The following is a 24,715-nucleotide window of genomic DNA, read 5'->3' as shown; positions in this document are numbered from 1 at the left end:
CCTGGGATTCTCCAGGCAAGAACACTGGAGTGGGTTTTCAGCATCTAGTAAGTGGTCAATACATATATTTTGAATTAATTACTGAAATTCTAGTGCATGTATCAAGAAAGTTTATTTCATGTAGACCAATATTTTTAAGCATAAAATTTTTTCTTAAAAGTGAACAGAACAGTGGCACAGACTTCAGCCATAGAACACTGACTACATTTTAATTTTATTTTATTTTTTTTTTTTTTTTTTTTTTTTTTTTTTTTTTTTTTTTTTTTTTTTTTTTTTTTTTTTTTTTAAAATCATCAGTTGTATTAACATTTTCCTTTATATTCCCAGTTCTTAAAAGCTCCTGACAGGTATCTGTTCTTCCATTACTGTAATCCTGATTAAAGGATCAGTAAGATAATAATGAGAAAACGAAGCAGAAGTACATGCTACCCAATATAATAACAACTTATTTTTAATCATATTCCAGTACAACCTCTATGTCTTTCAAATTCTAATCCATGGACTAAGAATGGAAACTCAGAGCAAAGTTCAAAGGCAATCTGAAGAGAACATGTAAATTTTGAAACTAACATACTAAATGTGAGGTAGGCCAGACAGGAAAAGTCTTCTGAGATGATTCACAATGAAGAGGTGAAATTTAATGAGAAAATAGAAAGGAAGTAGATAGAATATGACAGAGAAGAGCCAGATGTGTGTGTACGTGCATCCTCAGTTGTGTCTGACTCTTTGTGACTTCATGGGCTATAGCCCACCACTCTCCTCTGTCCATGGAATTTTATAGGCAAGAATCCTGGAGCTGGTTGCCATTTCCTTCTCCGGGAGAATCTTCCTGACTCAGGGATCAAATCTGGATCTCTTTCATCTCTGCATTGTTGGTGGATTCTTAACCACAGCACCCCCTGCGAAGCCCAGAGGAGAATCTTAAAATGAGAAGAATCTTAGTTATCTGGGGCTATTCTAGTCCATGGTCAAATAAGTGGCCATCCAGGCTTTATTGGAGAGTCAGAGAGACAGACACGTAGACACACACACACAGAATCAGAAAGAGATGTAGACGAAGAGATGAAAAGAGAGAATGCATTAAACATATATGCAATTCATTATAAAATGTCCTAATTCCACATTCTACATATTTCTTCAGACAGCGGTACTTAATTTCTACCTGAAACTGAAATTACAACCCCCCCCCTAAGTTTTTGGATTTAATAATTTTTATAGACCAGAGTTCTGGTCCTCCCTCTCTCCTGAATATATTTTCCATGAAATATTCTACTCCTCTCCGCCTCCTTCTTATATTAACATGAGGATACTTTTCCATCTGCAACCACTCAGAGGTTAGGAAGCACATCAGTTTGGATGCCGGCATGAGGAACTGTGGAGTCCTCATTCAGCGCTGTGTTAGTCATGGATAGGATGAGGGGGAGACAGGATTGACAGGGACAGCAGAGTGGCTGGTGCAGCGGGTCGCACATGACCTCACATTTGACATATAATTAAGGTCTTCTGTCCTGCTTATCTCTTTCTAAAATTATTAAGTGCTTTGATGACCTTTAGGGGAACAGTGTGCAATTCGAAGTCGTGTTCAAACAATGAATGACAGCATTTAATAACACCTGAGAGGGACTCAGGAAATCCAAGGGAACACATTAGCATGTCATAAAGCCCTAGAAACAAAGCCCTGATTTTGAGACATTATTTATACTCAAAGTACTTCTTCCATGAAAGAATAGAAAATCAAAAAAAGCTCATTATAGCTAAAACATTTAAATAGCAAGCCAAAAATTTTAACTTTTTTTCATATTAATCAATTTTTCTATCACCTACTTAGAACAGATCCCTATAAAGAGAGGATGACATTATATGATTGTGCCTTGCATCTGTAGGGGCCAAAATCATGCAGAAAATAATGGCTTTACCAGAGATAACCAGTTATTCCTATTGTCTTTGAATGAAAGCAAAGCAAAAAACAAGAAAACGTGACCAAGGAAACATAAAACATCAATATGGTTCAGAGGCTTTGATTCAAAATAGAAAGCTGACAAAAATTAGGTTACTTCTTCATGAAAATCCATCTTCTCATTAGCCAGTAGGCCATCATAAAACATATTTGAGGATTTATACTGAACTACCTGTGGCCATTATCGTACAGTTAGCTTGGTAATAATCATTCAGTGAATTCAAGAAGACGAAACCAGATAGTTTTTGTATCAAACAATGGGATTTACCTTGCCCACTGAAAGAATATCAATTGAAAATCTTGATGTTGTAGGTTTTAGTTTTTGTTTTCTAGTGTTGTTTTTGGCTTTTTCCGAGTAATTAATGGCTTGTGTTCCAATGTTGTAATGAGATTCATGATAAGCCTCTGTCCATGCACAAATGTATCACTAGACAGAAATGTTATTTACACATGTATGGTTTCTGTTTTGTTTTTTTTTAATGTGCATGTTTGTTTGTGATTCTATAAATCACAAAGCATATGTTTAAGTGGTCAATGCAAAGACAAAGAGAGATGAAGAGTTTCAGGAAATTCTCTCATCTTTATATTTATCTCCTCTTTCACTCTACTTGCTTTTCTGAAATGCAATCTCCATTTCACCACTGCTTTTTTTTTTTCTTTCAGCACTGAATCTCAGTCCATCCCTACACCACTGAACTCAAGTCGGATAGCATATATAGGAAAATACTCCATTGTACATTTTATTTCTCTCATAGTTTCTCTTCTCTGTAGTAGAAAGGAGCCCAGGTTTGGGTATCATTATTGGATTACTTCTCCCACAAAACAGGAATAAAAATTCAGCTTCTCTTTTAGACTAACTGCGAGCTGGCTTGTTATTCCTCAGCAAGTTGCATTTTATTCTCTGTTTACAAAGTACTTTAATGGTATAAGATGGGAGATTTAAAGAAAAATATTTCTGTTTGTTTCCTACTGTTGGTAAAGTAGAATATTCTTGTTCAAAATCCTAGAGCACATTGTGCCAGCTGTTTATTAACATAGTCCAGTTTTGTTGTTCTTTTCCACCTGAAGAAATCTAAAATATGAAGGAAACTAACTGGGAATAAGCAAATCTGGACTATATCAAGTTCTAGCATAGTTGGGGAAGATAATTAACTCCTGTAAGCATCTTTAAGTCTTTTTCTTCTGTAAGATAAGGAGTAGTGTTATGTATTAGAGAGTAATTTTTAAACTAAAAAACATATTATGGTAGTAATAGCAGGATATCTTATCTTTACATGCTGGAAATGACCTATATCATATCAGAAAGGCTGAATTCTGTTTTTTATTGGCTTAAGTCTTGAGTTAATTTCTTTCTTAGCCATGGAGCCATGGAAAATCATTATGTCATTCTGTTACATCCTAGGTTTCTATCTGAGACTTCAACGAATTACTCCTAAATTATTAGTTATAAAAAGAATCTTAATATACATGGATCAAATTCTCTAATTTTACACATGAAGTAATTAGTTTGAATAAGTAAACAGGCTATGTCTAGATCTTAGAGCTAGTGACTAACACAATCTGGATTGCACTTGAAATTTTCTTGACTTTAAGTTATGGTTTTATTACTGCTTATTGTATAGAACTGTTCCAGTGGGTGTTGGATGGGTATGAAATGCATGGGTTTAGCATGTTAAAGTGTTATTAACATCTTCATAAAGTGGTATTCTGTGTTTGCAGCTAAAACAGGATAAACTGAGAGCCCTCATAAAAGTCACAGCTGAAAGGTTTTCAGTAAACCTCCAATATATGTTAAACATTAAAGCTCCCTTAGCAAGTCAAAGTTATTCAGGGTCTAGCGATTACAGTGCCCAGGTGCTTCCAGGAATACATTATCTTGGACCTAAGTGAGAGCAAGTTAACCAATGTTTCACTTCTTCATTAGTCCTTGTTGGCCACTGAAGGGCCAAGGCTGCTGGTGGTGGCACCAGAGCCATCTCTGGTATTACTGAAATCGTTCGGACAAACTCAGCTGCTAAGATAATCACAATTTGGATCTCAAATGCGATAAAGAAGCTTTGTAATCCATCTAATTCCACAACTTCAATTGCATTCAACCCTGCTTGAATTTCATGGGATACAAAATATGTTAGTTCTGTGGCCATCCAGGGACATGGGGTGCTATCTTGGAGGGAATTGTCTTTTCACATCGCTCAATGACAATTCTCTACCATTTCTATCACCCGTTAAGTGGGCAACTTTCATCACAGTAATTGTCACACTACAACTGAGTGTGCTGGGTGACTAATGGACAGATCACACATTATTATGATGTTTCATACAAGAGTCGTCTAAAGGTATGCCATACTTTGGAAAACTCAGTATAAAACTAAACAAAACAAACCATAATTTTAAGTAATTTATAATCAGTAAGGATTGATTATTCATATTTTAGAATTTCATCACTTTTGAAATGGTTCAATACTGAGATTCTTTATAGACTGTTCATGGGAAAGTATATATGTGCTTTCATTTATTAAAAATCTAATAGGCTTGTTCAGGAAGCAGTCCACTGTGCGGAGTAAGACATACTTGTACAATGTCTGGGGTCTTCTCTTAGCTTTAAACTTTGAGGAAATCAAACTTGTGCATACTTTCACAATTACACATTTGCTTGTGATTCTGACCAAGGGATAAAACAAAGAGTTATAAGTGATTTAAGAAGGTGATCATATATATGTCCCTATTTTCCCAAGACAGTCCCAGTTTATATCAGTTATTTTGAAGTAATTGTTAGCAGTGTCTCCCTTCATCCTCAAACGTGTCTTGGTTTGGCTTACATGGTCACCTTAATGTTAGAGTTGCTGTACAATGGAATAAGATCATTGTTAGCTTAAATAGAGTGGCATTATACATGTAAATTTCAGCCAGGACTCAAAGCAATGTCATTAGGACATACATTCATTAGTTCATTATATATTATTCAAACTTAAGCAAGTATTTCCTGGGCATTGTGTGAAAATAAATATTTTTGAACAATTTATTGAACATTGCATATAGGATTGGAGAAGGCAATGGCAGCCCACTCCAATACTCTTGCCTGGAAAATCCCATGGACGGAGGAGCCTAGTAGGCTGCAGTCCATGGGGTCTCTAGGGGTCAGACATGACTGAGCGACTTCACTGTCACTTTTCACTTTCATGCACTGGAGAAGGAAATGGCAACCTACTCCAACGTTCTTGCCTGGAGAATCCCAGGGATGGGGGAGCCTGGTGGGCTCCCATCTATGGGGTCGTATAGAGTCAGACACGACTGAAGGAACTTAGCAGCAGCAGCAGCATATAGGATGCCAGAGGTTCAGATGTGATTTTTAAATGAGCAAAATATATAAAATATACATTGTATATTTCATTTAATATTTCATAAGAGAGGTTGCAATTCATACTGTATAAATGAGGAAAAGGGTTTTCAGAGATTTTATATCTTGCTTATTACTACCCAACTCATGTAGGGTAAAGTTGGAATTTATAGCCATTCATTATTAAGATGTTGTACTTATCCCTCTATTATTTTACCTTTTAGGCTTAATTGAGAGATTCATGAAAGAATCTTGTGCTTAGTTTATGGGTAAAAACAGATAGAGGTGATGATGAAAAAGGAATGGGTAGAGCCCTCCTCAGTACAGCAGCTTTCCTGAGCTGCTGGGACCACCCAGTGGGAGAGCATGTCTAGGTCCTACCTAGATAAGGAAATTGAGACCCCTGTGGATTCACTGACAGAGACAGCATGGCTGTCCAGCCCACAGAAACATATGCTGTCCCATAGATTCTTCCATCTGGTCGGATGCATTTTATTTACTGTGCAGTACCCCCAAAAGTTAATTCCTCTTTTACTTCATGGAATCCTTACCCCCTTCACTCTGTTCTTTATCCTTCAAAAGAGGAAGAATATTTCTTTAAATGTGCAACAGTTTCTAAGTTTTAAAGTCTAGAAGAAACAAAACAGAAAGAATTTAAAAAAAAAAAAACTGAAAAGAAAGATCTTTAAAAATCAAACCAAAAACAAAGGGATTTTACACTTGAAAAGTTTCCAGAAAACAATGCTTCTTTGTGGTACTCCCACAAAATTGCACCCCACTCCAGTACTCTTGCTTGGAAAATCCCATGGATGGAGGAGCCTGGAAGGCTACAGTCCATGGGGTCGCAAAAAGTTGGACACGACTGAGCGACTTCACTTTCTTTCTTTCACAAATTACAGGGTCCAATGGATGTTAAAGAGATGCCATGAACTTCCAAGAATCCCATCTGGCAATGCCAGCATATAAATAAGCTGGTTGTCTTTTCATTCCACACCTCCACCAACCCCCACAAATTCCTCAGATATAGTCAAGAAAGAAAGAAGAAAAACATGTTATGCTGTACATAAATGTTGTGGATTTATGCCTATCCTTTGAATTATAGCAATTAAAAGGAGTTTTGATTAGCCATGCAAGAGATACATTCAAAGCCGACATGGCTATTCTGCATACCAAAAGGAATCCTTTTTCTAAACTAAAGTAGTGGGTGTCTTACTACCACAAAGAAAAATTGGAAATGGCTATTCTTATTAGTCTAGGAATAGTAAGAACTAGAAAAAGGATGAGTTAGTACTCTTGCCTGGAAAATCCCATGGACGGAGGAGCCTGGTAGGCTGCAGTCCATGGGGTCGCTAAGAGTCGGACACGACTGAGCAACTTCACTTTCACTTTTCACTTTCATGCATTGGAGAAGGAAACAGTGTTCTTGCCTGGAGAATCCCAGGGATGGGGGAGCGTGGTGGGCTGCTGTCTATGGGGTCACGCAGAGTCGGACATGACTGAAGTGACTTAGCAGCAGCAGGGTTAGATTTAGTTGCATATTATAGCAAACTCAAATAAAGCAGCTTAAATAAATGAGGACTTTTGGTTTTCTTTAATGTGAAATAGTCCAGAAGAGATATCCAGGGCTGAAATTATATCAGAACTGCTCTGGGCCTGTCATTTGACTCTGCCATCGTTAAAGTACGGTTTGCATCCTCAAGGTTCAAGGGCATTTTCGGAGGGCCCACCGTTATGTTTCATCTCTCCTTCAGCGAACGTCCTGAAGCCTCTGTCCATTGACTTTCACTTATGTCTCCCGGGGCCACTCTAACTGCAAAGGAGGCTGTAGAATGGAGGTTTTTAACTGAACTAATTGGAAGTAATACAGATATTTTCTTATGAAGGGGGATGGGAAGAATAAATATTGGAGAGAACACATTGCATTTTTATTATTAAAGTGCACGTGATGAGAGGAAAACAGATTCCTTACCTTTATGAGCCCTTCCCTGTGGGAGTTGCTGCTCTAGTGACAATGTCTCTGCCACTTAACTCTGGGGTTCCAGGGGGTGGGGGCGGAAATGAGCCTGGCATAGTGTCTTCTCTCTTTTGCAAGGAAGGGACTTCCCTGTAAATTCCAGCTGCTGCTTTACCTTGAGTTGATAATAAAACTTAAATAGAAAGGGAATAGTTCTTTCTGACTTAAAGGAGACAGTGACAGAAGTATTTTAGTAACATTGTGCAAACATTGGGGAGACAGCAAACTATAGCTCCTTGCTATGTTAATTCTGTTGCTTCAAAATGTATTTTTCTTAATAGAGGTTAAGTAGAATGATGCTAAAGCTGAAACTCCAGTACTTTGGCTACCTCATGTGAAGAGTTGACTCATTGGAAAAGACTCTGATGCTGGGAGGGATTAGGGGCAGGAGGAGAAGGGGACGACAGAGGATGAGATGGCTGGATGGCATCACTGACTCTATGGACGTGATTCTGAGTGAACTCTGGGAGTTGGTGATGGACAGGGAGGCCTGGCGTGCTGCGATTCATGGGGTCGCAGAGTCGCACATGACTGAGCGACTGAACTGAACTGAACTGAACTGAGTATATCCAAAATATGTGGTGGTGCCAGCATCAACTCATAAAAGCCATTTCTTCTTTTGTGACCTTTATTACGATTCGTTAACAAAAAGGGATGAACCTGCTCAAAGTTCACTTACATTGTTAAAGTTCTACTGTTTCTTTCCACTTAAATGAGTATCTATTCTATTCTGGATGCAGAGAATATGGACTTTTAAAAGGTGCAGCACCTGCCTTGCACTCCGGCTGCGTGTACACAGTGGGGGTCCATTCTCCTCGCTGTACTGCAGACGTTCTTAGTCCTGACTCTCCGTGTGGAGGTAGTGGTCAGAGACACTGCTTCAGACCCCTAAACTGCTGTCGCCAAAGACTAGGAGGAGGTGTCTGTGAAACAGTGCTGTAAAGTGCTTAGCAGGTACCTGCCTCCAGGAAAGGAACACCCAGTGTTGATTATCATCACTGTTAGCATTCGTGTGGCTATCTCCCTGCTAACATCCCTGCTTGTTCCATTTGTAATCTTTTTCTCACACATCAGACAAAAGCAAATAGTTATTCTTCCCATTTCCCCTCTCTCCCTGTATCCTCTTTCTCTCCTCCTTGTACGCTTCTCTGCACGCCTCTGAACTCACCTCGTTATGAAATGCCAGTCTTTTTAGGGTGTCTTTGGAGAGCTTTGAAACTAATATAGTCAAAGCGGGACTGAAGGCGCACATACAAGCAACTAATCAATAGTTCACCTCTAATGTGTTCATCTTCCATCGCCAATGAAAGTATTAGTGAAACTTTCCTATTTATTGTACACCCTCTATCTTGTGCTCTGCACATACCATGGTTCCCTATAAATGAAATCCTTGGGTTTTTCTTGTCTCTTGGTTTCATCTCACCTCTGAGTGATTCTGACCTTTCTGCCCTCTTCCAAAGTCCTTGGCTTGCAAGCGGCATAATAAATTCCCATTTCATCATCATTAACTGTCAACTGGAAATCCACAGCCAGGTGAAGGGCAGAATAGGAACCCATGTCTTGTCACTAAAATATGCTGGATCTCTAATAGCTCATTAGCATACCATACACAAGCATCCTGCTTTTAATTAGTTACGTGGTGTGATAATTAAGTAGCATTTCTCTGCAGTTTCCCCTTGTGTGGGGTAGAAAAAGGGAGGGAAGAGGTTGGCTATTGGTGGAAGTGGTGCTAAATGCTAAGTATAAAGTTTTAGGTAATTGTGACCCTGGAGAAAACAGCTAGCAAACTCTCAAGAGGAGAGAATAACGTTCTTCCCTTACGTTAAAAAAAATCAACGAACAAAAGCCTCCCGCTCTCTGTTCATGCTGATATTTGAAGGAAAAATGTTTAAAAATTTAAACCAAAGATATGAGATTTTGATATGACAGTACAATGTATTTTAGAGAGCCAGCCCAGGTCAGAGGAAGAGGACAAGGGGAAAATAAGTGCCCAAATCACAAGCTGACAAAGGAACCTTAGTGCGGCCTTATTTGTTCAGCACAGAAACATTTGAGCAGGCCTATATGTAAGCCCCAAAGAATGACCAAGCTCGTCATGCTGTTGGCTGTAACACGTTCTTCTTTCACCTGCAGAAAGATAATGCGTCTGTTCTCTCGATAGTTGTTATGACATTGATATGAAGCATAGCGTTGGGGGGAGAAATTTCCCCTCATAAGGACTCCCTCACCCTGGAACAGTTATTTAAATCACTATGGCCAGAGCAGCAGGACATATAAACTAGAGCCATATTCTGGCAAAGTGTAAACTGTTGTGTTTCTTCTATGGGGAAGCAGATGGCAGCGCTCTGAGCCCTCTATATGTGGATTTGAAGTTACCATATCATCAAAAGGACAGATGTAAACCTGTTATGATATAAAGTACCAAATGCAACTCTGCATTGAACATTAATAGTAATGCAGTCATGTAATCTCAGACAAGTACCAAATTCCCAATTTACTTTTTTTCCCCAACATAAACTTTAGTTTTTCTGTAGGTGACCCTTCCTCAGGAAGGAAAAAAAAAATTATCAGCTTTGGTGCTCCTGAGCAGATACTTTTTCAGGCCAAAGATGGTTTCCAGTAGAGTGTGTGCAGCATTATAAACCTGCTTAAAATGACAGTGTAATCTCTAACCAACCTCTTTCAACTGAAAATCAATAGAGAGATAGTAATGCACATGTAATATGTGGACGTTAGATAGCACTTGTCACATCACTAGAGAGGCTGTCAAAGAAACAGATGACTCTAAAATAGAGACTTGGGAAATCAGTGGATTAAACATAAACAGAATATGGCTGATGAGTTTAATGCTTACCTATCCCCACCTCTGTTTTCGCTAACTCTTCTGTATCCCTTGTTATTCACAGCAAAGCAGAAACACTGAACAATCTCCCTTAGCTCCTGTGAGCCTTCCAAAGAGTCTGACATCAGAAGCAGAACCGTGCCAGCCTTCAACTGGGCTGCACTAGAGCTATGGTTTAAGTGTCTGCAAAGCTGCCCCTTTCCCCTCTTTGGGAAATATCACAAAGACATTTCAGAATTGTCCTAGCTTGGCATGCAGTCAAGTCCAGATAACTCTCCATCTTGGCCCCAAATGAAATCCAGATTGGAGGTCGAGATTAAGAAGAAAATCTGAAAAAAAAAAAAAAAAACAAACAAACCCCACAACAGAGGAAAAATGTTTTTCTCTTCATCACAAAAGAGTGAATTTTTAGGGTTCTACCAAATACAGAGGAAGAGACCAAGGAGGCAGCAGAGTATACTGAGCATTTTTGACTTTAATTTGCTGAGCTATTATACCTAACTAGCGTCCTGCAGAACTAGCAGATGGCTTAATACTAAAAGGTGGCACTTTCCCTTAAAGATAGGCTGGTGGTATTAGCCAAATGCAGTCTGAATGTTCCACTGCCATCCTGCCTGGTAGCAACACACTACTGTTGCAAACGGTCACACTACCATTGAAAACACACTATCGTTTTCAGAGGGAGCCTCTTGGAACTGATCTACACTTTGTTCTTGCTTCTTATTCTTCCAAGCCCCTGAGTGTGCTCCATTCCTATCTGACTAAAGAAGCTACAGATGACTCCCTTCTACTTTCAGGAAGAATCCTGGCCTCAAAACCATGCTGCCATAATTCCTTAGAAGTCAAAGATGCAGCAAAGTAATATATTTTCCGTGTAGATAAATATTAGTGATGTTAAGGAATCAAGTCATTAATTGTATTGGGTCTTATAAATACAAGCTCACACTTCTGGAACTCTGTACTTAAAAACATATAACCACTGATCTAATGAGAAGCAATATAAAAACTGTTGTGATTTTGATATATGTTACATAGAAGTATGCTTCATTTCATAGATATGAAGCAGAAATATTAAACTCAATATATACTTTCTTACCAAAACTATGATTTAAAAAAATCCATCCTTTTATATAGCAGATTCATCAGTACCTACAATTGAGAGCACACATAGTTTATCGTGATAACCTTCCTTTCTCTGTCCTGAGCACATTCTTTGTGTCTTCATAATCATAATTTAAACAAGCTGCCTTATGCCAATGTTGTTTTTCTCCCTCTTCTACCTCGTGTTATTTTCTCTCTGGCTGTTAGAGAGCAGACAAGTTTCCCCAATGAGGATGGCTGGAGTGATGGAGCCCAACCCTAGAACATCTCCCTAACCAAACCTTTGCTCTAGGAGCCTCAAAACAAGGTCAGTGTGCTTTCTACTCATTGGGCACTCACCATACCCGTTTCTCTGAATGCATCTGAACCCCTACCCCTGCCTCATGAGGGACCTAGAAGAGGTTGCCAAGCGTGGAAAATCAGAAATTATGTGGCTTGCTTTGATTTTGATGATTTCATGCGTCCCCAGTAAAGATCCTTTTCTTTCTCCTCACTACCCTCTTAATCACAAGATATCTTTTTAAACTCTTTTCCTGCTCCCTTAACAAGATGTGTTATGTGATCTCCGATCAGAAGTTTACTGCGTTCATCTCTTTACCACTGTAGCTTTCCTGATATGGTGGTCTAGACAAGTTTTAGCAACTGTAATTTGCAGGTGCCAAAAAGGCCCGCCACGTCTCTGGTGCCCACAGATAATATCAGAGTGAATAGAAAGTCATATGACTTCAGCCCCAAAACCTAGAATCTCAGAAAGTACCATGAACATTTTGATAGTCAAAAGTGTCCAAAACATTAACAAAAAGATGTGTTTTGGGGAGGACTTACTTAAGACCTCTATATGGAGTCAGGAGGGAAATTTGTCAGCAATTATGTCATTTATCCTCTAAAATCTAGAAGCCCAAGAAGACTGACGTCTTCCCATGCCTCAGTGTAGGATCTGTAGTTTATGTTGCCACTTGTTGATGTTTAAAATCAAGTTGTAGATTCAATATCACCAAGTGAAAGGCGTAACAGGTGGTAATTGTTGGTTCTGTTTCCATAACCAGTGGGAGACACTGGAATATCTTTATTATTATTATTATTTAGCACAAGTCCTTAGACTTGGGTGAAAACCCTAAAATAGCAAATAAAGTATGCATATTTCAACCTCTATTTAGGTCAGAAAAATAATAAGAAAATGGTAGGAGAATTCATTAGGTTCATTAGGGAAGTAATTCAGTATTTATTACATTCTCAGATTATTCTTCAGTTGTATACATCGACCAAATACAGTATTAAAATATTTGTTAAATCCTCTCTTCCTTTAATTTAGAAAAATATGTGAATGTAAATGTACACAAATGGAGAATAGCAACACATTCTAGGGGCAAAGAGACAGATCAAAGATAGCACATTTTGGAAAGGAGATTTCCAAGATCAGTACTTTCTGCAAACCTGCTCACAGTTGGCCAAGAATTTTCTGAAGAACCTAGTCTTCAGAATGGTAGGATGCAAGATAGTATGCTAATTTCCTAGGTAGGCAGTTGTTTATTAAGCAGAATATGGGGCAAACCATAGATCACTATGGGGGCTTTCCCAGTGGCCCAGAGGTATAGCATTTGCCTGCAGCACAGGAGTTGAGGGAGATGTGATGTGGGTTTGATCCCTGTGTTGGGAAGATCCCCTGGAGGAGGGCATGACAACCCACTCCAGTATTCTTGGCTGGAAAATCCCTTGGACAGAGGAGCCTGATGGGCTACAGTTCATAGGGTTGCAGAGTTGGACACGACTGAAGTGACTTAGCATGCATGCATAGATCACTATATTGAACAAAACAAAACTGGAAGAAATGGAATTCAAAGCTATGAGAAAGACTGAGCTAAAGTAGAGGATGCCATGAAGAAGAGGGAAGCAGATGACAGCTTTCTAAATAGCAAGGTGACATGCTGACAATTCACCCTGATGCTACGATAATAAAAATGTATAAGAGCACCAGCTTAATAAACAGACATTCTATCACAGAACAGGAACGCTGTAGCCCAGGGCCCCTATTTATACAGTAAGGTGAGACTCTAGCTGGCATCCTCTTTCTAAGTTTGAGTGCCCCAGGATCAGCAAGATACTGATAACTAGAAATGAAAGATGAAGTCAACAACAAAAATGATTTAAGAACTTTAGGACACATGAAGAAAGATTAGAAGAATAAAATAGCTCTACTTGTAGTGTGATAACTAGGATGGAATATGCATGATCACTATCTACAAGTGTTTTATCAGAGAGTTGTAAACACTACGGAGGCAAAGGAGTAATTTACAATATCATGATACCAAGGTGTGTGTGGCTAAGAGTAACAGGATAGAATTACACTACACAAAACATAATTTGAAAGCTCTGGGATATGCTTCAGAAAAGGTTATTTTACACAAACTGTTTCACATGCCCAGAATGATAATCAGCTGTGCCCTCTCCCAGGTGCTGGTGCTGTCTCTATCTGCACCTCTACATGTGTGTGTGCTAAGTCGCTCAGTCGTGTCCAACTCTTTGCAACCTTATGGACTGTAGCCCACCAGGCTCCTCTGTCCATGGGATTCTCCAGGTAAGAATACTGGAGTAGGTTGCCATGCCCTCCTCCAGAGGATCTTCCCAACCCAGGGATTGAACCCGTGTCTTCTGCTGCTCCCACACTGCAGGCGGTTTACCATTGAGACACCAGGGTAGGCCTCTGCTACTCTGCCCCCACAAACAAACACTCAAGGAGATGCTCTTTGCAGGGAGGCTGAATCTTCCACAGGAAATTCTGCCTTGGACTTAGGGCCTTGGGCCCGAGTTCTCCCTACCAAGGCACAAATGCACACAGTTAGCTTCCGCTATTGTAAGTCTCACAAATGTTCATCTGGCTCAGGTCAGAGAAAATGGGAACAGAGGTAGGAACCTAGGGGTTATGCTGCTGTGGCATCGCCTGGTGACCTGTGCTCCCTCTAAATATCCAAATGCAGCTGCTACTGGCTTGACAGATCATGCAGTGCTCTGAGACGTCCCAAGACTATGCACTGAGGTCTTAAAGAAATGGTTAGAAATTCTATATTTTTATTTCTATTTTAATATATTTTGCATTTATAATATATTGTTCTTTAGTTGCTAAGTTATGTCTTACTCTTGTGATCCCAACTCTAGCCCTCGAGGCTCCTCTGTCCATGGGATTTTCCAGACAAGAATACTGGAGTGGATTGCCATTGCCTCCTCCAGGGGATCTTCCTGATCCAGGGATTGAACCCATGTCTCCTGCACTGGCAGGAAGTTCTTTACCACTGAGCCACCTGGGAAAGCTCTTATATTAGTATGGCTTATAATATATTAGGAAAGAAGCTTTGGTATATTATTTTGAAACAAATAATAAATACATATACATTGAGGTCATGTGTTTAATGGTAATTATTTCTTAATCTGTGCATTACTGGAAAGGAGGGAGATGCTTAGAGGTTAGAACCCTCCTTACAACCAGGAGGTCTCAGTAAATATCATGTGAAATGAAGTGTGTTTGTGCCATTCCTTGGGAAAGTTAAATGTGCTGCATATGTAAAGAAGGATCTTTACTGAAAGACTCAGAAGCAAGGAAAGTTTGGCATCCTTTTCCTTGGTGATTCCATCAATCACCTGACAACATCTTCCTTTCCTGAATGCAAACCAGAAATGTGAACCTATTTGTGAGGCAAATACTTACACTTGGAAATATAACCTCTCAAGCACCAATCCATACCTGGGGAGTTTCAGGAAGAAAACTGAGGAGAGAAAAGATACTGTGAGATGAAGCAAAATGAGAAAAAGGGTGCATACTGCATGGTTATTTTAGAGGATAAGCCTAGCAGTTACCATGGCAAGGAGTGAAGTAGGAGAATCAAACTCTTTTTTACCTAAGGACGTTTGTTACCAGAAGAATTTCCCAGTCACTTATGCATTCAGTCACTGGAAGATAAGTAATCACTGCAGGTAACAAGACCACATCATTGCACATCAGTACCAACCCCACCAGCACCACGACTATACCTAACACAGTGCTTTTTAGTAAAGTATTAGTTCCATACATATCACTGGTAAATTGGCTGCTAGTTGTGAAAGATCAAAAAGTAACCTATCAAAATGGTATGAGCCTTAAAATAGGAAAATACACATATAATTTTAAGGAATAATGAAGGTAAGGAAAAACTTGAACAGCCTTTTCCAATTTTAGTCTATAGTGAAGACTATCAGGAGCAAAAATGAGCCAATCTAAATTCTTTACCATTTGGGAGCAAATGTAACTATTGTGTACTGTGTTTTACTCATAGAACAGTATTAGAACATAGACTGTATTTTATTTGAATGTTTTCAACTGCTCTTTCTAGACCAATGTATCTGGAATAAAATAAATATTTTAAAGTAAATATAATTGATTGAGGCATGTGTGGAGAAGAACTAAAGAGCCTCTTGATGAAAGTGAAAGAGGAGAGTGAAAAAGTTGGCTTAAAACAACATTCAGAAAAGGAAGATCTTGGCATCCGGTCCTATCATTTCATGGCAAATAGATAGGGAAATAATGGAAACAGTGAGAGACTTTATTTTGGGGGGCTCCAAAATCACTGCAGATGGTGACTGCAGCCATGAAATTAAAAGACGCTTTCTCCTTGGAAGAAAAGCTATGATCAATCTAGACAGCATATTAAAAAGCAGAGACATTACTTTGCCAACAAAGGTCCATCTAGTCAAAGCTATGATTTTTCCAGTAGTCATGTATGAATGTGAGAGTTGGACTCTAAGGAAAGCTGAACACTGAAGAATTGATGCGTTTGAACTGAGGTGTTGAAGATTCTTGAGAGTCCCTTGGACTGCAAGGATATCCAACCAGTCCATCCTAAAGGAAATCAGTCCTAAATATTCATTGGAAGGACTGATGCTGAAGCTGAAACTCCAATACTTTGGCCACGTGATATGAAGAACTGACTCATTGGAAAAGACCCTGATGCTGGGAAAGATTGAAGGCAGGAATAGAAGGTGATGGCAGAGGATGAGATGGTTGGATGGCAGCACCAACTCGGTGGACAGGAGTGTGAGCAAGCTCCAGGAGTTGGTGATGGATAGGGAAGCCTGGCGTGCCTCAGTCCATGGGGTTGCAAAGATTCAGACATGACTGACTGACTGAACTGACTGAGGCATGTGCATTGCTGAGAAGATACTGTTGGTATTTTAAGATTGACGTGTTGTTGGATAGCTAAATTTACATTGTGAAAATTTATCAGCTAAATGCTTAGCAACTGTACAATTTTACAGAGTTTTGAATTTCTGTTATCTTGATTACTAAATATGCTGAACAGTATTAGAGCATGAAGGAAGTGATATGTTTTGATAAAAAGAAAATTCAATCCTTGTGTAGGGTCAAGCCAAATTTGAACATCTAAAGATTAGGTTAAAGACAGAACACCAAAAGTAAAAAAAAAATTTTTTTTATTAATGAAAAATCATTACAATAGTTTTCAAGGGTGTTATACATAAACCATTTGCTAATGAAGTACAAATTTATGCATAAATGTGATTCTCTTTCTTTTCTCTGTTGAGGGATCCCTTTGTTTTGTTACACATGCAGTCACTGTATTTTAACGCAAAGGGACCATTATAGCAGCATGTACTTGGCTGAAAATACTATTTTATTGTTATGCAGTTGTGCTCATTTTTAAAAGCAGAGCTAAGGTAATATTTTTTCATTTTCCTATTGGTGATTGTTGCTTTCTTCATTCAAAGTATGGACCTACATGTTACTTAGAATATGATACACTTCTGTAAAAGAGATTTTTGTCACTTCATTATAGTATAGGATTTTTTTTTCCAATATTGTTTTCTTCTAGAGTTCTACTAAATTTTAATTAGAAAGAAAAGCTTGGAAAAATGTCCCTGACACTGTTCAGTAAGGATTAATATTCTCAAATATACTAATTTTTAAAATAGAGAGTATTCTTACTCAATTAAAAAAAAAGAATGGGTAAAACTTTCATATTTAACTAAGTTACTGTTAATGCTTAGCTAATACAAATATTTTAAAGCTAACAAAATTCAAAGGAGACATACAAATGGCAAGAAAGATAATTAAGGTTGGAAACCAATTTGGGAGAAGATAGATTCATCCTTAGATTTACTCATTAATTTTGTAGAAAGGCAACTGTGTTAAATTCAGTTCAAAAGGCCGTAGAATTGAACATTTTTCATTCTTTTATGGGAATGAGATAAAGTACAGGAAAACAAGTTGCAATCAGGGAATCAGTCAAAAATACCAAGCAGGCTGACAAGTTAGGGTCAGTGAGGATCTGTTTTAATTTCTCCCACTTTACCTGATAGCTGTCAGGTTATTAATTTTATAGTACTAATTAATATTACTTGTACTTAATGAGGCACTGCAAAATTCTGAGTCATTAAGGGAGAGTCAAAGTATGTCTCCATGTTTACTGAGGAAGCAGGCAAAGAAATACTTTTTAAAACATTTCAGTAGAAGATTTGAAATTAAAAAAAAAAAAGAAAAACAGTCACTTAACTGTTCATTGATTTAACTGATCTTTATGAAGAATCTGCTTTGAATCAGAAACTCTGTGTAATGAGATCACAGTGATAGCGACCCCATGAACTGCAGCCTACCAGGCTCCTCTGTCCATGGGATTTTCCAGGCAAGAGTACTGGAGTGGGTTGCCATTGCCTTCTCCAGATAATATCAATAAGCAAGGCTAAAAACGTCTCCCTAGTTCATGGAGCTCAAACAACTAGAAAAATCACTTTGCTCATTACAATTCTCAACCAGATAGTGAAGCTGATTCTGTGTTGTTTTGTTATTGTTTATTTTATAATTAGTAGCAATTATCTATTAAAAAAATCTATAATTTATATAGAAAAATAAAATAACACCATTGTTTCATAGAATTCAAATTTGTTGTATAAAATAGTCTTACCATGCTATTCTGAATGCTTGTTAAAATTAAGTCCTGCCTGTGTAGTCAAGAAATTATCTAAAGTATGTTGGAAAGCAGAAAATATAGAAGAATATAAAAGGAAAGAAAGAGGACTAAGAAAACAGAGGAAATGAGTAAACACTGGTACAGACTGAGTGCTTCACTATCCCCTCCCTAATTCATAAATTGTGATCCTAAGCCCCAGTGTGATGTATGAGGAGACAGGGTCTTTGGGAGGTGATTGGTTCATGGGGATGGGATTGTCATACATGAGATTAGTGCCCTTGTAATAGAGAAACCTCAGAGGGCTCTTACCCTTTCTCTTACATGAGGACACAGCGAGAGGATGATCAACTATGAACCAGGAACTCTCACCAGACACTAAATCTGCTGGTACCTTGATCTTGGACTTCTCAGACTCCAGAATTGTTGAGAAATAGATGTTTGTTGCTTAACCCATCCAGTCTGGTATTCTTGTTATAGCACCTTGAACTAAGAGAGCCCACAAGAGAAGCAGATTGCTTTACGTACTGTGTCTTTGGTGCCTGCCACTCACTCCTTCTCCACCCAGGTTTCTGGTGGATGGACATATGCACAGATATATCATGTATATATTGCATATACTCTGTGTGTAAATGTGTGCCCATTTTATTGGTCTGTAAAAGTTCCCTGTAACTTCCCTGCCTCTCTGCTACTATAAGAGGGACTAGAGAATATGACTTCACTTTGAGGCTTAGAGGGCAACCACTGACCTTCCACTCTAAAATTGGTGCTTGGGATTTCCACAATGAGTACACCTTCTTTGAAGAGCACAAACTTTCCTTTGGAAACCATGCCCTGGCCTTGCCCCACAGTGCCCCCAGCATGCAGTTTGGAAGTAAACAGCCTGAGCATGGTAGCTCCAGATGTGGAAGAGCAGGCCAGAAGTGCTTGCTGCTCCTGAGTAGAAGCAGCCAAATCAAGGTAAAGTGGGGCTTGTTTCCTGGTACTGATCAAAAAATCTTCCTGCAATGCAGGAGGCCCAGGTTCGATCCCTGGGTTGGGAAGATCCCCTGCAGGAGGAAATGGCAACCCACTCCGGTATTCTTGCCTGGAGAATCCCGTGGACAGTGGAGCCTGGTAAGCTACATTCCATAGGGTTGCAAAGAGTCGGGCACAACTGAGCGACTTAACACTTTCACTTCCCTGCTACTGGGGAACAGTAACTTGTACCACTCATATAAGTGGTACAAGTGTCTCAGTGGAGTCAGGTCTAACCCATCAGATTCATCCTTTCTCCTTCCTTCTCAAGTGGACTGGAGAAAGTGGGAGAATGAAATAGATTGAATTATTCAACTTTACAGGAAAATGAGGTGACAAGTTCACAGTATAGAGAATAGAGTAACAAGCATAGAAGAAGGGGATAAACTAGAGATTTAGAGAAGAATCGATGCTTTCAAACTGTGGTGCTAGGGAAGACTCTTGAGAGTCCCTTGGACTGTAAGGAGATCAAACTGGTCAATCCTAAAATAATCAACCCTGAATATTCAATGGAAGGACTGATGCTGAAGCTGAAGCTCCAATATTTTGGCCACCTGATACAAAGAGGAAAAGTCTGTTTAGAAAAGACCTTGATGCTGGGAAAGATTGAAGGCAGCAGGAGAAGGGAACGATAGAACATGAGGTGGTTGGATGGCATCACTGACTCAATGGATATGAATATGAGCAAGCGTGGTGAAGGACAGGGAATTCTGGCATGCTGCAGTCCATGGGGTCACAAAGAGTCGGACATGGCTGAGCAACTGAACAACAACAACAATATATTCTGATTACCTTTCAGTTCTTCACTTTTAGCCCTTTACGTAATAACCTTGATGGGTGTGTGATATATAACTACAAGTGAAGGCATGTTATATTACTCATGTCATCAATACACTGTTCTATTACTCAGTCCAACCAATTCTTCAGCTTTGCTCCAGCCACAAATCACACTATCAACTATTAAAGAAGTTTGGTTTTACACCTGTGAGGTCATAGCTTGTCTGTTCTCTTTAGTACTATGAGGGAAACCAGTGTTTTCCTTAGTGTTTTGTAAAAGTGATTAATTTTATTGAGGTAAAATTGATGTATAATATTATGTAACTTTAAGGTGTACAACATAATAATTCAGCATCTGTATACACTGCAAAGCGGTTACCACTGGAGGTCTAATTGCTGTCCATCACCCAGTCTATTCACCCCTCAAGCCTTTTCCCTTTGGTAACCACCAGTCTATTCTCTGTATCTATGAGTTTGGTTTTGTTTTGCTCTGTTTGTTCATTTGTTTTGTTTTTGGATGACATATGTAATGAAATAAGATGGTGTCTATCCATCTCTGTCTGACTTACTCAATTAACATAATATCCTTGAGGTCCATCTGGGTGGTTGCAAATAGCACAATTTCATTCTTTTTTATGGCTGAGTAGTATTCCATTGTGTGTGTGTGTGTGTGTGTGTGTGTGTGTGTGTGTGTGTGTGTTTGTATGTGGATGAAGCACAAGTTGGAATCAAGATTTCTAGGAGAAATATCAATAACCTCAGATATGCAGTGACACCACCCTTATGGCAGAAAGCAAAGAAGAACTAAAGAGCTTCTTGATGAAAATGAAAGAAGAGAGTGAAAAAGTTGGCTTAAAGCTCAACGTTCAGAAAACTAAGATCCTGGCACCCAGTCCAATCACTTCATGGCAAATAGATAGGGAAACAAGGGAAACAGTGAGAGACTTTATTTTGGGGGGCTCAAAAATCACCACAGATGGTGACTGCAGCCATGAAATTAAAAGATGCTTGCTCTTTGAAAGAAAACCTATGATCAACCTAGACAGCATATTAAAAAGCAGAGACTTTTTTTGCTAACAAAGGTCCATCTAGTCAAAGCTATGGTTTTTCTAGTAGTCATGTATAGATGTAAGAGTTGAACTATAAAGAAAGCTGAGCATGGCAGAATTGATGCTTTTGAACTGTGGTGTTGGAGAAGACTCTTGAGGGTCCCTTGGACTGCAAGGAGATTCAACCAGTCCGTTCTAAAGGAGATCAGTCCTGGGTGTTCATTGGAAGGACGGATGCTAAAGCTGAAACTCCAATATTTGGCCACTTGATGCAAAGAACTGACTCATTAGAAAAGACCCTGATGCTAGGAAAAATTGAAGGCAGGAGGAGAAGGGGATGGCAGAGGATGAGATGGCTGGATGGCATCACTGACTCGATGGACATGAGTTTGAGTAAGCTCCGGGAGCTGGTGATGGATAGGGAAGCCTGGCGTGCTGCTGTCCAGGGGTTCGCAAAGAGTCAGACACTATTGAGCAACTGAACTGAACTGATATACATGTATATCATTTTTTCTTTATCCATTAATGTATACTTAGTTTGTTCTCATATCTTGGCTATTTTAAATAATATTACAATGAATATAGGGGTACCATGACTTTTCAAATCTTTATTTTCAAATTCTTTGGGTAAATACCTGAAAGTGAAATTGTTGGATTGAATGGTAGTTCTCTTCTTAATTTCTTGAGGAATCTCCATACTGTTTCCATAGTGGCTACACAAAAATTTTATTCCAGCCAACAGTATATGAACTGTTTTCTCCACGTCCTCTCCAAAACTGGTTTCCTGTCTTTTTGATGAAAGCCATTCTAACAGGTGTGAGATGGTATCTCATTGTGATTTCAATTTGCTTTCCCTAATAATAGGTGATGTTGAACACCCTTGATTTCAGGTGCCTATTAGCCATCTGTTTGTTGTTGTTGGGAAAATGTCTGTTGAGATCCTCTGTCCATTTCAAAATTGGGTGGGTTGTTTTGTTGTTGTTGAGTTGTATGAGTTCTTTATGTATTTTAGATATTAACCCCTTATCGGATATGGGATTTGCAAATATCTTCTCCTATTCACTAGGTTGTGTGGGTGATTTTCTTTCTCCTCACCTTGGTGTGCACAAAGGTCTACCCAAATGCTCTTTCCTTGCTGGTTGTTTTTGCACAGAGACAGGTTCTAAACACACTAGAGGAAAGCAGCTTTTGCTAAATGTTTTATAACATGTCAAGAAACCTTTATTGAACATTTAATCCAAAACCTGGCTTTGAACCAGGGAGGCATACAATTCCATAATTAATTTTTTTTGCCTTCTTTTTCTAATCACTGATAAAAAGCTTAATTCTATTAACAACTTGACTTGACAAATTGCGCTGCTCAACAGAAGCGTTTAGAAATTAATTATGCATTTTATTGCATTAGATCGGATAAACAGGGAAGCACCAGCAAGAAAAAGGAAAACCAGGAAAGAAGGAAAATGGTCATATCAATAACCCGTTGGTGTCTGTTTCCATTAAGATTCAATATGTCACTGAATAAATAAATATGAACACATTACCCTCTCAACTTCTCCTGTTTAAGTATGGTTTCACCACTCAGCTATGTGGGTAATACAAATCTCTTCTTTTTTCCTGAAAGCATGTATTTCCCTTCTAAAGCCCAAGCTGATTTGGATTCCTAGAGGAGCTTCTTGTTGAATTGTCATGGAAGCTCAAGTCTTCCCCTTATAACATCCTTCAGCTTCTTGTTTTAGGAATCTCAGAGCATGGCCTTCAGGGATTTAACTATGAGTAGCAAATTGTAACAGTAGGTGTAATATTGTGCCACCAAAGTATTAAAAAATTGGGAAATAAAGATTAAATTGGCTTCTACTTCACTTCTCTATTTGAAGTTAAGTGCTCAAGCGGTCAGGAGACTGTATGCAATTTTTATAGTTCTCTTTGTCTATAAATATACATGTTTCAAAGTGGCTGTTGAAAAGGACTTCTGGCACATAACCAAACTGTTCTAGCATGTATACTCCCACACTGTGTCTGCTCCAGTTGAAGACTTTTACCCTGTAGCAATCTTGTCAATAAATGCATGTTTAAAGCATCCTAAGTTTTCTCTCTTTCTTGAATTCATATGCATCTCTCTGGTCAGCTTTCCTTTTCTTAACTCATGTGCTAAAATATAATTATGCTTTTAGATTTTCTTTTTAAATCTAGTTCACTCAATTATTCTGTTTTTTTTTTTTTCACTTTAGTTCCATAATTGTCATGTCAGTACATAAGTATGTTATTGAAACAAACATCACCACAGTGATTGTGGGTGGATCAACAAGAGGAGGGTCATGTGTATAAAAGCCTAGAATAGAGCTATTCTTTAAAATTAGATGGAAACAAAGAAAATTAAGTTTTGCACTGTATTATATAAAGAAAGACATATTAAGACCACAAAGCCAAGGAGAAAGGTGCTTTTCTGATGTCCTATTCTGCAGTTGGTATAGAGTCCCTTCCAACTGGAAGAAGCATGGGGGTAAATTTCCTATCAGATATTCTCCCCAGAGAAACAAAAAGGTGAGGTCTGAGAGCCTGGATAACACCCAGTGCAAAAGTGAATATTTTTGAAAAGTTATGAGTTTTTATCAAGAGAGGTTTGTAAAAAATACATTATGGAGCAGTTTTTGGATTCTGGGAAATTTCTTGGGAAATAGTGCCAACTGTTATAGTTTCTTCCAAAAAAGATTGAAACTAACAAGTCAAATCACTAAACAAATTGTAGTCAAAGATTTGTGTAAAGCCACATGCTGGCTTTTTTCTCTCCCTGATGAAGTTCTAGCACTTGCTTAAAATTTGAGTCCAGAAGGGTTATGCTTATGACATTACTGAGAAGAGAAGGTATTAATAGAAGAACTGGTTTTGTTTACCCACAAGAGATGGAGGCAACAGGCATTTTTACCATGGCATGTTAGGTTGCCTTTTCTTAATCTTTTACTCTGTTTTTAATAGACTATTACATTCTCCTTCATGCTCTGGCCACATTATGTCGTTGTCCTTTTCTGATAAGCAAGTAGGCAGTGATGAATGAAATTCTATAAGTCTGTTGCATGAATGAATATAAGAAGTATTGAATCCAGCTCTAAGTAATGTACAGAGTGCTGGTTACAAAATGAATACAGAAACTTTTATCATCAATAGGCGATTTTTTACCTCCGTCTCTGTCTTGGATGGATGGTATAGGAATTGGAGATACCAAGAGATGATGTATCATGGTCTTGGTCTTTAGGGAATATTTCATATTTAATCAGAGTGTATTAAAAGAGAAACTACAGGTTATCATGTTAAATGTTCCCCATGAAGGAAGTGCAGTCAGTGCTACAGGACTTTAGAGCATAGGAGATCATCATGGAATTGTAGAGAAAGGAAGTAATGTGAAGCACATAGTGTTTAAATTGGGAAGGACTTGATGGCCTGAAAATAAATGAGCACTGTATAAAATGGTATAATGATTAGAGAATGAGAACAGTCTTGAGAAAGAAGAGCTATCAGCCTGACCCATACGGCAGCTTGAATCATGTCACTCTACTGTTCTCCTGGCATTGTGCTCCACTCTTAAATTTCTAGCTTTGTTTTTTATGTTTTCACTTTTTTCTTGCTACTCTAAAACTTTTAAGTTCACTGAAGCACAACAGCTGCTGATGTCCAATGTA

The 24,715-nt window shown here is 38.6% G+C and overlaps 1 protein-coding gene across 2 annotated transcripts in view; it reads left to right on the top strand.

The window, feature by feature from the left end:
- Positions 1–24,715, top strand: part of LSAMP (limbic system-associated membrane protein) — a 711,239-nt gene that overhangs the window by 174,384 nt on the left and 512,140 nt on the right. The window lies entirely within an intron of this gene.

The sequence above is a fragment of the Capra hircus genome, chromosome 1 (genome assembly GCF_001704415.2).
Source record: "Capra hircus breed San Clemente chromosome 1, ASM170441v1, whole genome shotgun sequence".
Taxonomy (NCBI): domain Eukaryota; kingdom Metazoa; phylum Chordata; class Mammalia; order Artiodactyla; family Bovidae; genus Capra; species Capra hircus.
The sequence above is the reverse complement of the archived record's forward strand: the minus strand, read 5'-3'. Positions and strand labels throughout refer to the sequence as shown.